Genomic DNA, 18,767 nt, shown 5'->3' with positions numbered 1-18,767 from the left:
TTCGCATTGATTTTAGAGCCGAACATACTCCATTGAACTATCCTTGCAAGCAAATAGTTTCTGATCGGAAGTAATAAATAAAATATTTTTTTTGTTTTCATAACAGGTATTTGATCCCGCTCTGCTCCTGTCATCGGTTTGAGACACCGGCAGATGTTTTTTTCAACAGACACCTGCAGCTTTGTGTGAACAACTGGAGCACACCGCCAATTTTATGGGACGATCGCCAAGGGCCCACATGCCCTTCCGCTGTACTAGTGGCTAGAAGCAACATATCAACCTTTACGATGGACTAGTGCCTAGTTGATGGAACAGCCTTGCGGTTCACCGTGCTTCCAAAGTGCTTCTTTTAACGAAAAGCAACACCCTGTGTACCATAAAGGAACAGCGCGTGACTCAATTTAAACTTATACGGATTTGCGGATACAGATAAAAGAAAATAAATGGCTTTCGGAGTTCATATGGCAATTGCTGAATATTCTCTAAACATTTAATGTCAAATAAATGTACTTTACCAAATGTACCGTGTTGCTGTTTGATTTTAAAGTACAGTTTCATATTCCGAATTGTGGCGCGCTGTGTTGTGAGATGGTCTGTGTTGGTTTCCGGGTTCTGTGTGGAGTCGCGTAGAAGACGACTGTGCGCGTTTGCCTACGCAGCAAAGTAACGTCACGGAGAGAGGCGGGGAATATGAATGTTTTGATAATGTCAGGCTCAGGGGCGGGGGATTTGATTTAGTGCCGCAGAAGCAGGCAAGCCAGGGCGATGCGGCAAGTGATAGGATTATCACAAAATGGCGGCTCCCTGGTGCTTGTTTTCGCGTGCGTTTAATGGACGAAAACTCGAGTAAGGTCCATAGGAAAGTTTTCTAAAATCGAGCCACTTAGGCTTAAAAAAGCATGGCCGACCCGTAGGGACAATAAAAAATTTTACTGGACCATGCCTTTAAGAATAGGTCCACCAAAGTAAAAACAAGCATAGATATTATAGCCACTCACACATCATCGTCGACAGACAAGGCATGATCATGATAGTGTCCCCTGACACACCACCCATTGAACACATCTGGAATTAAGAATGTGGATCAAGAGATCTGAAACAGCTAGGAACGAAGAAGGCCTGGAGGCCCAAGACTATGACTTTACAGTTTGTAATCCCAACAACTTCACTTTCATCAACAACACCCACTTTGATGAGGCAGATATGGCAGAGTGCAAAAGGGAGGCAAAAGGGAGCATACAAGCGTGCAAGCTGCTTTTGCACTCCTTGCAAATAGAGTAAACAACGCCTGCCATGTACGCATTGGCAGACAGCACTTACAATGGATCCCTTTGGAGTCTGCCAGCTTTTTGCTGCTGCAGAAAGCTGGCAGACTCCACAGGGATCCCCAGCATTTGTGCCAGCATGAAAATGGATGGCCGGGCAAATGATGGAGTTTCTGTATGGAGGAGAGGAAGTGAGTGTGACAGGAATCAACATCATAAAAGCCGTATGTAAGGCTTTTATGCTGTTGATTCCAGTTCGTGGAGTGGAAAATGAGCTCCATTGGAGTTCATTTTTGCCTTAATCGTAATGTAAATGGGTAGCATAAAAAACCCTTGCGTTTCTGTCACTCCCTTCCTCTCCACCATACAAGTACTCCAGTGGTTGAGCCGCATACGTTTTCATGACGGCGCAAATGCAAAGGATAGCAAATTTGCAGGCTTTTTGTACCAGCAAAATGCAGGCAGACTCTAAAGGGCTCAATTGTAAATGCTTTCTGCAATGTGCATATGGCAGACAGCGTGTACTCTATTTTCACGGCAGAGTGCAAAAGGCGAGGGCAATAGACGATTGTACACAGCCTTTTGCTTTCCTCTTTTGCACTCTGCCCTGCAAATGGCGGGAACTTGGTGGCGGGGTTAGGGAGGGAACACTTTACGTTCACATGTTAACTTAATGGCTCCCTCAGGGTGGAGGACAATGATCTGCATAGGTGTTACTTTTTGCACTTGCGCTTTGCATGCTGCAAGGCAAGGAGAACGCATCTGATGCTGCTAACAACATTTCCAAAGAAATACAACAAATGAATGCACGCTCGCATCCCCGTTCCTTTCATTGTTGAGATACTATTGCTGGCCCTTAGCAAAAATTACTTCGACTTTGATGGTCAGTTCTATCTCCAGACAAAAGGGACGCCTATGGGCGCGACCTTTGTACCAACTCTAGCTGTCCTTTACATGTCAGAGTTTGAGGAGACAAACATTTTTGCTGAAAACAACCCATTCAAAAGCCAGATACACCAATGGAAGAGGTATATCGATGATATTCTCTTCATTTGGGAGGGCTCTAAAGACACTCTTGACAATTTTTTAGTTTGGTTGAATAATGTTAATACCAATATTCAATTCACAATGGAATCCAGCAAGATCATGGTTAACTTCCTGGATTTGGAAATAAAACACAAAGGAAGAATAAAATGCAACCTTTTCCACAAGCCAAGCGATAGGAATACTCTTCTCCATTTTTCCAGCGACAACCCGAGACATCTTAGAGAGAACCTCCCGTTTGGCCAGTTTCTTAGAATTAGGCGTAACTGTACCGACATTGACGATTTTTACCAACATGCACAAGACTTAGACAGCAGATTGACTCAGAGAGGATACCTACGCCATATAATTTCCAAATCTAAAAAACGTGCCAGATTTTACAATAGGGAGGCCCTACTGACACCTGAAACTAAAATTCCGGATTCTCGCACCAGGACCACCTGTGTCATCACACATGGGACCCACTCTCAAAAAATACGAAAATGAATTTCCAAATATTGACCCCTGACTCGTCTTTGCCTCCAGGATGAGCCATTTCCCAGATTTGCATACAAATGTGGCAAGAATTTAAGGGACCACCTTGTTCATTCAAGATTTGTTAAACCAGCACCCAGAGTGGGACTATGGAATCTGAGGAGTGCTGTGGGCCATTTCGCTTGTGGTAACTGCACAGCCTGCAAATTTACAAAAAAGACAAATGAATTTGTGTTTAATGGAAGACCTTGGACCCTTTGTAATCTTACGAACTGAAAAAGCAAACAAGTGGTGTACGTTATCGAGTGCCCCTGTGGCCTGAGATACGTGGGCCAGATGATGCACGCAGCCCACATCAGAATCTGTGAACATCGTTCCAGAATTCGGTGTAAGATCATGAGTGCACCACTTGTTAGCCACTATGTAGATTTCCACCATTCTGTTGATGACATCAATTGGTGGATTGTAGACATAGTTTTTTCCATTTAGGCAATCCCTATCTGCCCTTCGACCTGCCTCCAGCACTAATGTGCTTTGTGTGCCTGGGATCTCTCTGTTTCTTTTGTCTCAGTTTTGGTGACCATGACCACCTCCCCGTGACCTCACCACCTTGGTTTTTTCATCAGCTTTATGCCCTGCAAGAGCCCTATGGTTTCCGCCACATAACGAGGCATTTTTTCACCCTTTTTTTCACTTTTTCTTCTTACGGTCCCGCCCCTCTGCTTCGGGACTTGCCACTACCCTTATTGAGGGTTTGGTTGCCCGCATACAACGTTGCTTCGGGACCTGCCATTACCCTTATTGAGGGTTTGGTGCCCCTTTGATTTGTTCTATACTTGCTGATGCTTGTTTATAAGGTTGTGTGCATCAGCCAACCCCGTTATTTCTCCCCTCAAACCTGAGGCCTGCTCCCTCTTGTGCTTGCCCCCACAGTTGTTGGACTCCCTGCACAGCAAGCTGGAACATCGGCCCAGGTCCACCACATCAGGCTGAACCCAGAAGTACTGTCAGAATCCTAATACACCGGGATAATAGCTTCACGGATTCCCCCCTGCTCATTCAGGGTGAGTGATCCGTGTCTGTGTGACAGCAGTCAACAGATTTTAATGTCCCACTGAATATGTCCTTTAGAGTACCTTTTGTATCAACTATGTCCTACTCTTCTCTGCCCCCTTTAGGGAGAAACTACTACACCACATAATTCCTGCCCTGAGGAAGGCTCCAACTACTGATGGCTGTTTTGGCATGCCAAAACGTGTTATCCATGTGTTTTGTTCCCTTCTCATTTGGAAGTACCCCGGGAACAAGTTTTTGATCTCTCATACACGTTGGCAGATAACCATATGGCAGATAACCATATAAACCAATTTGACTGAATGATTTCATTTCTACCTACCAGGGTAATTTTTTATACACCCTGGCAATACCTAGTCCACAGGAACAATTTGTTTCCTCTGAGGATATTTTCAGCAAATTAAGTTATTGAAAACTATCCAAACTGCCCCTTGATGAATATACCACACTTGGTGTACTTATGTATATATGATGAATGCTATGTTTTATGTCTTATTCTTCTTTTGATATTTTTCCTTAACTCGTGTAAGAAGTAATTTGAATAACAATATGTGTTTTGAATAATACATTTATTGTTTGTACTCTTAGGACTTTTTTCTTTGGTTTTTGTTCCTGTGACTTTCTTTAAAAGCATATACCTTGTACTAATATGGAGATTCAACCAAAATAATTGACAGAAATTAGGACTGTCAGCAGCGTGGGTACCTCTTTTGGTTCTTTGTTTAAGACGTGTTATTTGCCCCTGCTCACGCTTGCACACCGGGGCACACCTATTGTCTGTACATATACGCTCGCATCCCCTGGAACAGTGTATGGAACTGGCTATTTCATTTCCAACTTCTTAGTTTGATGTTTTCGTGTTACTGTGGTTTTAAAAATGCCAACTGGGAATAGAACACTGATATTTTATTTACACGGGCAGGTCGGTGCAGTTGTAATATTGTTGCATACACACCTCGCCCCGCTTTGTAATCTTGAAAAGGACTGACCACACCTCAGGTGGATTCGAGGCGACTCCACGTATGCCTCCAGACGAGTGCACCCTCCCCTTTATTCTTAGCATGGCCGTCACATACGCAGCCATCTGAGGGTTATCCTATCGGATGGCCTCAACCTTTTCAGGCAAGCGAATGCGTGGAGCATAAGGGGAGTTTATCGAGCAGAGATAAAGGCCCGGTCTAATCACTGTATACATTATACACGAGGCTTCAACAATGGCTGCAAAAAAAGCTGCTGTGCGCACACACCCTGCAAACCTGTTCCAAAGCAAACGCACTAGAAGTACAACTTGTGCTGGCAAAGGCAGTAGGTCTGGCTCCACGCATACATATTGTTTACGTTTTGTTCGTGGATTTTTGCGCTTACCTTCTGCAAGCCACGTCTCCCGTTAACTGCCACAGATCTTGTAAGATTTCTGAATATAAAAACATTAAAATGTTTAATTGCGTTATGTTTCACAAGTTAAATATACAAAGTTTATACTAATTGGATTTCATTGAAAAATACAAATTTAATAATTAGAGTAGAAAACAAAACCTAACGTAACTGAATAGCGTCAAACCTCTAAACATGGCTTCCTAAGATCTATATTACATTTGTTCACTCAGAAGCGAAAAAACATGAATAATGAACTATGGAACTCTAATAATTCATGAGATCTGCTGGCCCAACAAAACTCCACCCCAAAATGTTTCTTTAACAAGCAATCCATTGTTATTGACATGTCTCTCCAGAACGTCAATTCGCTTTGACATCAAGCATGATATGATATAAGTCATTTATAACGCGCATGTACCCAAGTGTTTCTAGGGCACATTGGTGCATGAACAATAAACGACAAGATGCTCTGTGCATTCAATAGCGGTTCCATTCTGGCACAGGCAACACGTGTGTTGAACATTCGGTATCATGCATCCCGGACCCATGATTGCCAACATTGAAGATGGCGGCGCTGTACTTGGTGCAGGGACACCTGATTAGATACTTTGCCAAGGTTCCCAATTTCCTTGGAAAGCATATGAATTTGCATTGGGCTGTGTATCTTCTAATTAGGGCCCAAAATGGTTACTCGCAACTGGCCCCTGGCTAGTGATATTTGACTCTTGATGATGAAGAAATGGCGTGATGTGTGTATGTATAGCAAGCAACTTTTATAGCTGGTAACTTCCCTTTTTCCACCCTGTTCTAATTAACAATACATTTTCAACCAGTGGTAGACCCCAAACTTTGTTTCAGTATGGACTAGTTACATACGCAACTCTTCATGTTTAAGACCACACTATAAGATTCACACTGTCACATAATATCATCTAGGAACTGACCTCTACTCAAATATGTGTGAATTTTCTTCCATTGTAATAGAGCTTCCCAGAAAATTAAATCCGATGTGACTGTATGGACGAATACCAATTACATGGGCCAATGGAAATGAGGTTAGTAACTTATTGAACTGTTTCCACAACTTCCACTCCAAGGTAGAGCGCCATCTATAATTTGTGTCAAAAATCAATTTCCAAGCCATAAAAAAATACATGGAAGTGCCTTCATGTTACATAAACTTAATTTAGAGGCAGCATGGAAAATCCACCATATTTAAATAAAATTCTTTGCATTTGGGTAATAAGTGGTTTCAAGTGCTTTTCCACCTTACCTCTAAATTGTCTCTTACAATTATAAATACTGAAACCTAGATCTCTTAATTGTATAAGGTCCATTTAAAACTCATACTTTTTTCTATTACGGGTATGATTTATGACCTTAGATACTGGTTTCCAGACGTTAGTCCATTGTCAAAGCAGAGGTGACGACCAGGAAAACATCTTGTAGCAACACTATCATGCATCCATTGTTACCCTGCCTCGGTGCTTTTGGGATGGGCAGCCGCCTGTTGTTTCTTCCATCCACGGGTGTAGTCCATTCGGTAGCCGAGTTCTTGTAACTTGGCAAGCAACTTGGTCAACCTGGATCATATCATTTTAGTGCCCCTGGGAACCAGGTTGTGGGCCATCGGCTTATGGTCCATTCTGAGGTGGAAAGAATGATCCTTGAATTAGGAGAGAACATGCTCCAGGGGCCATGCACAAGCCAGCATGTTGCATTAAGTGACCAAATAGTTCCTTTCGAGAGTTGTGAGGAACAGGAAGCAAAGCAACCAGGCGGTCTTCTGCTTCTTAGGACTCCATGAGGATCACGCATGTGCCATTAGGGTTAGCATCAAGAGCCATGGAGATAAGAGCATGCGATGGAACAACTAAAGGGACAGGGTCTCACCTTTAACAGTGTCAGCAGCTGCCTGGCGCTTGTCTGTCCAGCAGGAAGTGACATGCCATGAGCTCCATCTTGGAAGAAACAGGTCTTTGGTGATAGGCGTTGGTGCATGCTAGAATGAATCAATGACAGCGACTTTGGAAAGAATGCCATGTGTAGAAAGTTCATACCCGAGGTCTTCCACTTGGTGCTGCAGGAACTGGCATTTCTCCACATGCAGTGTCATTCTGCCAGACTGCATTATTTGGAGAACTGTCTCAAGTGTGGCATTTTGAGAAACCTCTGACCTTCTGTGGACCAGGATGCTGCCCTGGCAGGACAAGATATTGGGGTCACCCACAAGAAGGGGTATAATTATGAAATACGAAGGCCAGTGAAGAAGGCCAAACAGAACTCTGGGACATTAAAATCGTCATGGCAACTAATGAAGATGGATTCACAGAAACTTGGTGATGGGGGATTTTTTATCTAATTTGGTGAAGTATTTAGCAATGACCAATCGCAGGACCAGCTCAGGGATGTTTGCCAACAAGACATTTTTAGTTTGGGCAATTAGGTGGCTCGTTAGCGCTATCTATTAGCCGAAACTACTACATTAGAGTACAGATAAAGAGAAATGTCATTTGAGGTGGGACATAAAGCTTAAAGGTGTTATTTGGATATTTGCCCACCCATTGACTTACCATGGACATGCTAATCCCGATTGCCATTCCCACCTAGTTCCTGCCACTCTCTGGTGAAAATACCTCCTTACGGGAACTCTTTGAGCTAGCTTTAATCAAGCCTTACCATGAAATGTTGCGCTCAAAGTGCCTGCCAGTGTTTTTACAAAGTAGTCTTCTGAGAGTAACGATTTAGGGTCTCATCAGGAGCTGGGTGGTAGCCCTTAAATCTGGCAGTAGCGCTGCCAATACCGCTCCGCCCGATTACGAGTCAGAGTAAATACCGCCAGTGCCATTACAGCCGGCGCTATCACAGCCAGCGCTAATAACGCCGACAACACGGTGCAATTACAACCATATCACAAGTGCATGTACGGCGGTAATAGCACCGAAAACCGACTCTAATACAGCTGAGAATTACCTTCAGCCTCCCAGGTGCCAGAAATGAAGCCAAAGATGCACCCAATGTACACCAGAGGGTTACATAAGACACACACAAGTCCCAAACACTGTTTCCAACACCATGCCGCCCTCGTCCCGGGAGGATAGCACAGCGGCAGCGTGCGCGTCTTGGAAGCAAGACGACACAAAGCAACAACAGGTTCGATCCTCGGGTCCGCGCTTAGAAACCTCTGAGTGTTTAAGCGCGTTATAAATACGTAACTAAGACAAAGAAAAAAACACAATTACACAACTAAGAAAAACTAACAATTCCTGTAACAGCGCCTCGATGCCTGCGGGCTGTGTGAGCGCTTTATAAATGTAAAATAAATAAATAAACAAATAAATAAATTCATTGCGGCGAGCCGGGACAGGAAGCAGCTTATGCTGCGGCTGGACCTTGAGATGCTGGACAACCAGGCCAGGACACAGGAAGTATGTGGTTGAGAGCGGGGGCCATCATCCTGGGCCCTCACGACACCCAATTGGTCACCCTTTACTGCCTCTGCAGGGTGACCATCACTGGGCTTCTTGCCACAATCCAAGAAGACATGGGAAGAAGGATCAATATCTGCACAGCTCTGCCCCCACTGGTGAAGCTGGTGGCAGTCCTGAGGTTCCTGGGGACAGGTACCTTCCAGCACTAAGTGGCCATGATGTACGGCATGGCACAGCCCACAGTGCAGTCCTGGCCCAGGTGCTAGATGCCCTGCTGCGGCACGTGAACCACCATATTGCACTGCCCACCACCCTGGCCCAAGTCAATGGCACGAAGGCAAGATTCTATGCCACCGATAACTCCCTAATGTCATTGCAGCCACTGACTGCACCCATGTGGCATTGGTGGCACCCCAGGTCCATGAGGCCGGATACAGGAACCAGAACCACTAACACTTCCTTAATGTGCATGTGACTTCCAGCCCTGATCTCAGCATCACCCACTGCAGTGCCCGCTACCCAGGTACCACCCACGACTCCATGGTCCTACAGAACATCACACTGCCAGGATACATGGAGAGGCACAGAGGACAACTGACGTGGATAGTGCGTGAGTACAATTTCCGCCACATATGCACAGTGAAGCACCAGACCAGAATTGGGAGGCGGGGGAGATGGTGACACTTGCATGACAAGTGGACACACTAGCAGCACCCGGCCAGGTCCTGCAGCAACGACAGGGGTCATCCAAGTGAGCATGCACACGTCGGACACAGCTGGACACACATGCTGATGTACACATACCGCTGTCATTACAACAACTCAAACAACCACGTATACCACAATGCATCAGGAATGTGGCACAGCACACATCCACACTGCAGCAACCAACAGCAGGCCCGCCAGTGCCACAGCCAGTGCAGGCAAAGGTATGCATATCACCATTGACAAAGGCTGCACGGACATCACACATACACATTACATGGGCAGGATGTACACATGCATGCAAACGTCGACTAATGCCCCAATACAGTGTGAGAGCGTACACATGTATGAGACAAGTGGCTAATGTCTGTATGCCTCCCCATGCAGGTGACTCTGGATATCCGCAGCTGGCGTGGCTGATCACCCCTGTGCGTGACCCACAGAAACCACACAAGACCGCCTACGACCATGCCCACAGCTGGACCCATGTGGGCGTCAAGCGCACCTGTGGACTCCTCAAGGCACGATTCAGATGCCTAGATCACAGTGGCAGAGGCCTAATTCACGCCCCTGACAATGTTGCCAAAATTGTGCTGGTGTGCGCAATGTTACATAACATTTGACTGAGAAGAAATGTACCACTACCCCCCCCCAACGCCGATATGCCACACCCAGAGGAAGATGCAGATAAACGCATGAGGCAGGAGCCAGAGCAGCCACTCCCAGGGACGACGTGAAGGAAGGGAGACTGGCCCTGTAGGCACTAATAGACAATTTTTCCTAGTACAATACCCTGCCTCTGTCCACTTCCAGCACTGCGAATAAACTGCACATGAACACAATCAGGAATGTACACGCATGAATGATGTTCAACAAACTTATCTAACTTTGTGCACCAACTACCCCCGCCAACACCCCAGCACACAGTCCCCCCTCCGCCTGCCTTTCACCACCACCCCAGCACACAGTGCCCTCTCAACCCCGCTCTGCATTGTGTCCATGGCATGGCCACTCAGGGCAATAGTTGACATGTCCATTACTGTGGCCGTGGCCTCTTCCCCCGACACCAAGTAGCTGGTGATCTGGCGCGCAGATGGTGCAGGGTCTGGCGCAGGGTCTGGTGCCTAGGAGTGCTTTGCTGAGATTCCTCGGTTGGCGTAGCACTATGGGAATGGGTGGAGCCAGCCCCCTGGAGCTGTTGGAGCTCATTACTCTGACGTATGGCCTCAGCAATGGCTGAGATGCCCTCTGTCATTTCCCTCACCCTTTGTCCTTATGCCGTCAGTGCAACCGTACTGGCGGTTGTGACCCTCCTGGTCCTGGCATTGTCACGCGATATCCTGTGCATTGCCCCCTGGATTGCACTGCGAATAGCCTGCAAATGGCCAGAGCGGGTGTGACGGATGGCGTCCATCTCCCTTTGGCGTTGTTCCATGTCCCCCAGCCTCTGCATCAGCATACTGATTGTAGCTGTTTGCAGCGTTGGTGATGGGGTGCACTGTTGGTGTGGGCTTGCGACACGGAAGCCAATGTAGTGTGTACCAGTTTCTGGCTCCACTGTTGACAAGCGCCGGCTGCGTGGTACGCTGTCACAGATGTCGGGGGCTCTCCAGTGTGGTGGAGGGCAGCTGGCAGAGACAGCGCCCAGGGGTTACTGGCACTGCCACATGGTCAGAGTCAGAGCTGCTGTCACCCTGTGTCTAATGTCACTAGATTTGGTGATGAGTAGAGTCCCAGGCAATTGTGCCGAAGGACATTCTTGGTCAGGGGTGTTTGCATGTGGAATCACAATGATGGAAATGGGTGCAGAATTAGGGGGGGTTCACATAGGGTGCTTGCATTTGACCAGTGTAGGGATGGCAAGATATCGGTGCTGGGGAAGCTGTTATCAGGCATGCCATTTAGATTGAGGGGGTGGCAGGGTACATGGCACTGGCAGGTGCCTATGGGGCACTGTTGTGCTCCCACCATTATTGTGTCGTGCATGGCACTTGGGTGGGTCTCTTGGCTGCCCTCCCCACTGCTCTGACTCACAGGGGTGGCCTTGGTGCATTGGCACATGGATGCTTTGGTAGGTGGCTGATGAGTCAGCCACTCACTGAACCCTGTCGCAATGCACAGCTCATGGGTCTGGCTGCTGGGGTATCCTGTGCTAGGCTGTCATTGTTGCATGCACATGTGTTGGGGCAGGGGGATGTTCACACACCTTCTGCCTCCTGGCTGCCGGCAGCCGCCTGCGCACCACGGAGTCCCTCAATGGCCTCCATGTCCAGAGCACAGAGCTGCACTTCTCCTCCCATGAGGTTAGTGCGAGTGGCGCCACAGTCCCTCCGCCAGTGGCCATGCTCTCCTGCCGGTACTGCGACAGCAGTCCCTGGACCCTGACCCGCAGGTCATTCCAGCATTTGCAGTAGTCTTCGCCGTCCCGGGGGGACGTTAGACACTGCAGACACCTTCTCACCGATTATGTGCCAGATGGCTATGCAGCACTTTGTGGATGTTTTACGCTGCCTCAACCCATGTAGCTCATCGTGGTGTGCTACCACCTCATCGACAAGCACCACCAGCTCCCCCTCACTAAATTTGGGTTTTTGATCTTGGACAGCCTTGCCCCATACCCTTTCCTGCGACATTCTGTCTGGTTTGCTGGTCTGGTTGATTACAGGAAACTCTGATATTGAATGCATTGTGATTTTGAAAATGGCCACCACAGTGCTTTATGTCCTGGCGGTAACGCGTTTCTCGCTGGTGTTAATAGTGCTGGCAGCGGGTGATATCACTATTTGTGCTGGGGTTTTTGGCGGTAGCCCATGTTTCTGCGCTATTTCCACCGGGTGCAAATACCATCACCGCCGGGGACCGATGTGCGTGCTCGCTATGTTGTAATGCTGTGCTATTTGTGCCCCGGGTCACAGCAGTAACGCCATTTCTACTCGGCGGAAATAACGCCCACTTACAGCCGAACTCCTGATGAGGCCCTTAATTGGAGTTGTAAACACGCTACTTGTTTAATAAAAATGTCTTAAGCAGGTCTACTTTCAGCCATTTGATTTATATGCACTATGCGTGTGAAGTCCTGTTAAAAACAAGCATTGGTAAAGTCAACAGTTTTGGCTTGTGTATAGATAGGTATCAGGCATATGCCAGGCACTGTTATTAGATGTTGAGCCACTCGCACCATTTTGCACCTGCCACCATCAATAGCCAGTTAATACCACTAGAGCAGTGCCTAGCACAGGTCTTTCCCAGGTCTACACAAAAGGCCATACTTTTGGCATTGCCAATGATTGTTAGACATTTTGCTGGTATGTAAACTCCTATGGTTGACAGAGAGGTTCAATCCTTTTCTGAACGTGAAGCGGTCTTCCATATGCACAGGCAGGAGTTCTGCTACTTTCTTGTGTCATATTAGACGTAAAGGGCACATCTTGTGCTTAACCAGGATGGCACCTAGCTTCAACTTAAGTTCATGCCTCAAGTTCTTGAAGATGCCAGCCTTTTCTCAAATAAACTAAGGCATGTCTCCCAAAGGTGTCTTCTCAGGAATAAGTATAAATGTGAATTGCCATGAGGATAGCCCAGAGGCAACTTGCTTGTCTTGAAAGCAAGTCAAAGCTGAGCAGCACAGGTCCGAAACCTGGACCTGCGCTTAGAGGCTGGTCTCCAACATGAAGTGCAATTTAAGAACCCAATTTAATTTTTTTAAAGTACTTGCTCAGTAGAGCAAGGATCAAGTTTGATGCCTAGGAGACTTAGTTAATCCCATCCTCCAAAGATTGAATGGCCTTTCTTTGCGACAGTTTCGCCGAGGCTGTGTGCCTTTGACAATGAAGGACGTTATGATATGATATGATAGTTTATTATATAGTGCCTCTACAAATGTGTTTCAAAGCGTTTAAAGGCAAGGGAGGGAACAAGGGAAAACACAATGGCATTCTTACAGGCCATGAACAGTAAGGATGTGAAATTAACTATCGTACTTGGCCTGACGACATTTCAGATAGTGCAAGAGCTAAGGAAGGGAGGGGAGAGTGGGAAGGAAATGGAAACAGACAGGCGACTAACGTACTAGGCCTGATAACATTTCTGGTAGAGCCAGAGAAAACAAAAGGTGAGGGAGGTGGGTGCAGAAAGGGAGGAGAGGAACAAAACAAGTGACTATCGTACTAGGCCTGACAACATTTCAAATAGTGCTGGAAGGGGGTGGGGGGAAAAACAAGTAGGGGACGGGGGAGGTGACAGGAGAGGTTGCTATCATACTAGGTCCAGGGACAATTCTGATACAGTAAGTGCATAGAAGAATGTAAGGGGAAGAGGGGAGGAGAAAGGGAGAGGAGGAGAGAACAGAGAGTAAGCAGTCAAAAAGAGTGGAGAAGCAAGAGGGGAGAGCAAATACAATTGCAGAAGTCAGTAGTAACACATAACTTTGCCAGCCTGGATACAAGATGAAGATGGGAACAGCATAATTCAGGGCCGCCATGAGAAAGGGTGACGCAGCATGAATCAATGAAGTCCATAAAAGTCAATTCCAGCATTGGCCACAAGACGGTGATGGTGAAACCAGAATTTATCAGCACAGTCTCCTGCAGAAGTAGACTAGAGGGGGAGGGGGAGCAGGGTAGAAGAATCAAGCAAAACAGGCAACACCTGTGTGCGAGAGGGGGGCACAAGGGAACATCAAGGGGAGACCAGAGGGGTGGGAAGGCCTGTGGGGACAGAGGGAGTAAACACATGAGGCTGTTCCTGGTATGGGTTGGTTGATAACCAAGAAGAGGTATTTTTGGAGCCTCCATAGACCCCAGGTGCATTGTCAAGTAGTTGAAGTGAGCCAACATGGTCCCCAAACGCTTGTGTGAATGTGATTTTGGGTTTAATTTTGGGTTTAATGACATTGTCTGAACCTGCAAGAAATATCAGGGGAGTGGCATTAACGGATCTCCAGATTTTCACCTCCAGTTCGACATGGTCCACCTATAATGCCAAGAAGCAGATGGATCTTCAAGCAGGTAGCCCATCAGTGCAACAGTCCCAGACCCAGTCCATTTAGCACTGCAAACTAAAACAAAATGCTGGCTTTCCTTAAAAGTGGTCCATTCTCTCTTGCATGCCGGACCGTCCTTGTATATATCCCTTTGTGGGCCTGACTGTCACTTCGGTAGCATTCATGCCTGTCAACACTGGGAGCACAGCTTCTCAATCCTGTCCCTCCAGCCACTGCTTATAGATCTCTTGCCACTCCTGCATTTACCATATCATGCGAGTGCCACTTTACCATACATACCCATCCTACAGCAGCTGACTTGTTGGGTTTCTTGGTGCAGCGCACTATACGTCCTGTGTTTTTTGCAATGGCAAAGGGTTGTTCCAAGGAAGGATGATTGTGCATCCATAATGCTTCTTGAATCTTTAGTTCGTATCAGTGTAGAATGTGTTGATCTCTGAATAGTTGGACTGTTACTGCGCCAAAAATACAATCGACGGCAGGTTTGGGAAGAGAAGTTAGAAAGCCCTCGATTGATTGTATAGGCGTCTCAATTGGATTTGCTTGCCAAAATGGCATTGTATTCGTGCTATGGCCTCTGCATTTGCTGAATCATAAGCCAAGCTACCAGGTTTCTTGTTTCAGTCGCCTTTGTAAACACGCACTGTTATCTCCAAACTGAGGGAGTTCAACAGAAGCACTTACTTTCTGCTGGGGGCAAATTCCAGCCCATCAATGGCCTAAGGCTATGGGTCCAATGTTGCCTTTCATTGCTGGTAGGGTACAGCCAACCTGCCTGAGGATTGCAGAAATGTAGCAGGAGAGTTCACCTTCTGCATGCTTGAGCATGAAGGTTGCGATAGTACTGGTTGTTGACTGCACGTGGATTTGTCCTTGTGGTGGTGGAGGTTGGGGGGGATCAAGCAGGTGCTCTGGGTGAAAGCTGGAGTGCAATTCCCCCATATAGCGCGCGTGCGTGCGTGTGTGTGTGTCGCCAGCTTTCTGTGCATGCGTGTTGTTCTCAGCAAAGGCAAGTGGAAGCAGTGCAGGCCAACAGAAGGAGGGAGGGTACAAAATGGGGCCCTCCCATGAAGGTTGGTGCAGAGGTTCTACGTTATTTCGCCGCGGTATTTTTCATTGCGGGTTTTTTCATCGCCATTTTATTTTTAAAAACTCATCTTTTATTAATTTTTTTATTTTTTGGGGGGGTTACCCCCACAAGCCCCCCCTTTTTTTTAAAATCCATTACACCCACAACCATATATTGAAATTTTAAAGCCCCCCCCAAAAAAAAACACGTTTTTTTTCGAAATAAAAACGGCAATGAAAAAACACGCGATGAAAAATACAGCGGTGAAATGCGTGTATACCGGTGCAGAGACCACACCCACCTTCATGAGACCCGCACTCCTGCTCCTCCCCTTATAGATGCACTCAGGCAGAGTTGGTGCCACTTGTTATGTTAGAGACCTTTTATACTGCACTCAAGGAGTACAATAGTGGTTTCACAGCGCTGGAGGCACGTCCAAGTAGTTGGTGTATTGTCCCTCTGCCAGGTATATCCAGACCATGGTCTCTGGAAGCATTCGATAAAGAGAAGAGAGCTCTGGAGGAGCAAAGTGGGCACATATAAAGGCATGTACAATGCGCAGGCACATTGGGTGCCCCAAGATGGTGGAAAGCCTGTACCAGCCTTCTCATGAAGACAGATGCAAGGACTTGAATCTGGAAGAGCAGAGGGGGGCGGGATCATTTTCATATCTCTGGGTATATAATATAGAGCAGGAGACGGGCAGTCTTGGGAGGATAGCTCAGAGGCAACGCGCTCGCTTGGAAGCAAGACAATGCAGAGCTACACAGGTTCCATCCCCGGGTTCGTGCTTAGAACCCTCTGGGTATTAAGCGTGTTATAAATAGCAAAATGATAATAATAATAATAATCAGTATAAGTGTGCTCCAACGGTTCTACATTATTTCGCCTCAGTATTTTTCATTGTGGGTTTTTTCATCTGCGTTTATTTTTCGAAAAACTCCGTTTTTTTGGTTTTTTTGGGGGGGGTTACCACCCCAAGCCCCCCCCCTTTTTTTTTTTTTATTCCCTTACACCCACAACCATATATTTAATTTTTTAACCCTCCCCTAAAAAAAAAATGATTCTTTTTTTCAAAATAAAAACGGCGATGAAAAAACATGCGATGAAAAATACTGCGGTGAAATGCATGTATAACGCTCCAACATAGAGCAATAGGCCTCGAGCTGACTGGCTGGGAGAAACGAACATAACTAGCTAGATGGTAAATGCAGGCGTGGGGTGGAATCAACATAAGAAATCAATGTGGCAACACAGGCAGTAATTGCAGAGTGATGGACAAAGATAAGGCTGGAGACCATGTAGGGCCGGTTCTATGTTATTTCGCAGCGTTATTTTTCATCGCGGGTTTTTCATCGCTGTTTTTTTTTTCGAAAAACATCGTTTTTTTTGTTGTTTTTTTTAAAAAAAAAATTTATTCCCTTGGACCCACAACCATATATTAAAATTTTTAACCGCCCCCCAAAAAAAACGATGAGTTTTTTTCAAAATAAAAACCGCGATGAAAAATACCGCGGTGAAATGCGTGTATACCGTAGGGCCTACGGTAAAACTGCAGGCATGAGAAACGGCCGAGTGGACACGCATCTGCCGCTAACACTGTGCACAACATGCTTTCAATATCTCTGTCCCAACTATGCAACTATGTAAAAGCCATTATTTTTTAGAAAGTGTGCAAAGAGTTCTCACAATTCAGGACCGTTTTCGAGGTATACTCCAAGGGTCCCGGGTCCCTCCAATGAGGTTGGAACAGTTTATTTCAGTGAAAAGGAATCAGATTGTGTTTGGAACTGAAGCCTGCTTCTTAAGTAAACCTATTCAACAGCTGATCGAGAACTTTTCTGGCCACATGTGGAATCAGGTTGTATAAGTTGCTGCCTTATTGTAATTGACCACCACTTTGGAAAGCACAATCAGACCATAATCTGGATAAACTCTATGCAATGCTGCAAGGAAATAGTGAACACGGGCGTTGTATTGTTCTGTTTCCACTTCTCTCCTTTTGGCCTGCTGACAGGATAGAACCAGAACATGAGACAAATGCACACACATCTTGAATGCAAATCTAAAGAAAACGATTTCTGTGCTCATCTGTGGATCTACAAAGCAGACACAGAATGGCAAGTTAACCAGGACAGAGCCACAGCTAAAGATAACCAAATCAGAGAAGAGCCTTCTGCTCAGCTCTGATGGCGCTGTTCTTGCTCTGCTCCAGGCCTGCCGCGATTCCCTTCGGCTCAGCTCTGATGGCGCTGTTCTTGCTCTGCTCCAGGCCTGCCCCGATTCCCTTCGGCTCAGCTACGATGGCGCTGTTCGTGCTCTGCTCCAGGCCTGCTGTGATTCGCTTCGGCTCAGCTCTGATGACGCTGTTCTTGCTGTGCTCCATGCATGCTGCGACTCCCTTCAGCTCATCTACGATGACGCTGTTCTTGCTGTGCTCCAGGTCTGCAGCGATTCCCTTCCGCTCAGCTCCGATGGCGCTGTTCTTGCTCTGCTCCAGGCCTGCCGCGATTCCCTTCGGCTCAGCTCTGATGGTGCTGTTCTTGCTCTGCTCCAGGCCTGCTGCGATTCCCTTCAGCTCAGCTCTGATGGTGCTGTTCTTGCTCTGCTCTAGGCCTGCCGCAATTCGCTTTGGCTCAGCTCCGATGGCGCTGTTCTTGCTGTGCTCCAGGCATACTGCGTCTCCCTTCTGCTCATCTCTGATGCCGCTGTTCTTGCTCTGCTCCAGGCCTGATGCGATTCCCTTTGGCTCAGCTCTGATGGTGTTGTTCTTGTTCTGCTCCAAGCCTGCTGCGATTCCCTTCAGCTCAGCTCCGATGGTGCTGTTCTTGCTCTGCTCCAGGCCAGCTGCGATTCCCTTCGGCTCAGCTCCGATGGCGCTGTTCTTGCTCTGCTCCAGGCCTGCCGCGCTTCTCTTTGGCTCAGCTCCGATGGCGCTGTTCTTGCTCTGCTCCAGGCCTGCTGCGACTCCCTTCTTTTGAACCTCGACTCCAACACTCCGTGTGTTCTCATTCTGCTCGATCTCTCTTCTGCCTTTGACACTGTCAACCATGCCATCCTGCTCAACCGTCTCCGTGATAACCTGGGTATCACTGGTCAGGCTCTGGCGTGGCTGACCTCTTTCCTCTCCAATCGACCCTCCCAGGTCCAACTCGGGTCCTTCCTCTCTGACATCTTTTTCTCCACCTGTGGTGTCCCCCAGGGATCTAATCTCTCCCCCTGGCTGTTCAACCAGTATCTGGCACTCCTTGCCCACCGCATAGCCGCTCTCTGCCCCAACTTTCAGTGCTATGCGGACGATACCCAGCTCATTTTCGGGCTACCCT

At 47.1% G+C, this 18,767-nt stretch overlaps 1 protein-coding gene across 5 annotated transcripts in view; it reads right to left on the bottom strand.

Annotated features, from left to right (window-relative positions):
* Nucleotides 1-18,767, bottom strand: part of SYNE3 (spectrin repeat containing nuclear envelope family member 3) — a 982,841-nt gene that overhangs the window by 938,258 nt on the left and 25,816 nt on the right. For all 5 annotated transcript variants that reach the window (XM_069637674.1, XM_069637672.1, XM_069637675.1 and 2 more), the window contains exon 2: nt 5,223-5,271. The gene's annotated coding sequence lies outside the window, so the exon portion shown is untranslated. The remainder of the gene's footprint in view (nt 1-5,222; nt 5,272-18,767) is intronic.

Source organism: Ambystoma mexicanum, chromosome 14 (assembly GCF_040938575.1).
Source record: "Ambystoma mexicanum isolate Mex_15411 chromosome 14, UKY_AmexF1_1, whole genome shotgun sequence".
Lineage (NCBI taxonomy): Eukaryota > Metazoa > Chordata > Amphibia > Caudata > Ambystomatidae > Ambystoma > Ambystoma mexicanum.
Note: the sequence above shows the minus strand (reverse complement) of the source record. Positions and strands in the feature narration are given on the sequence as shown.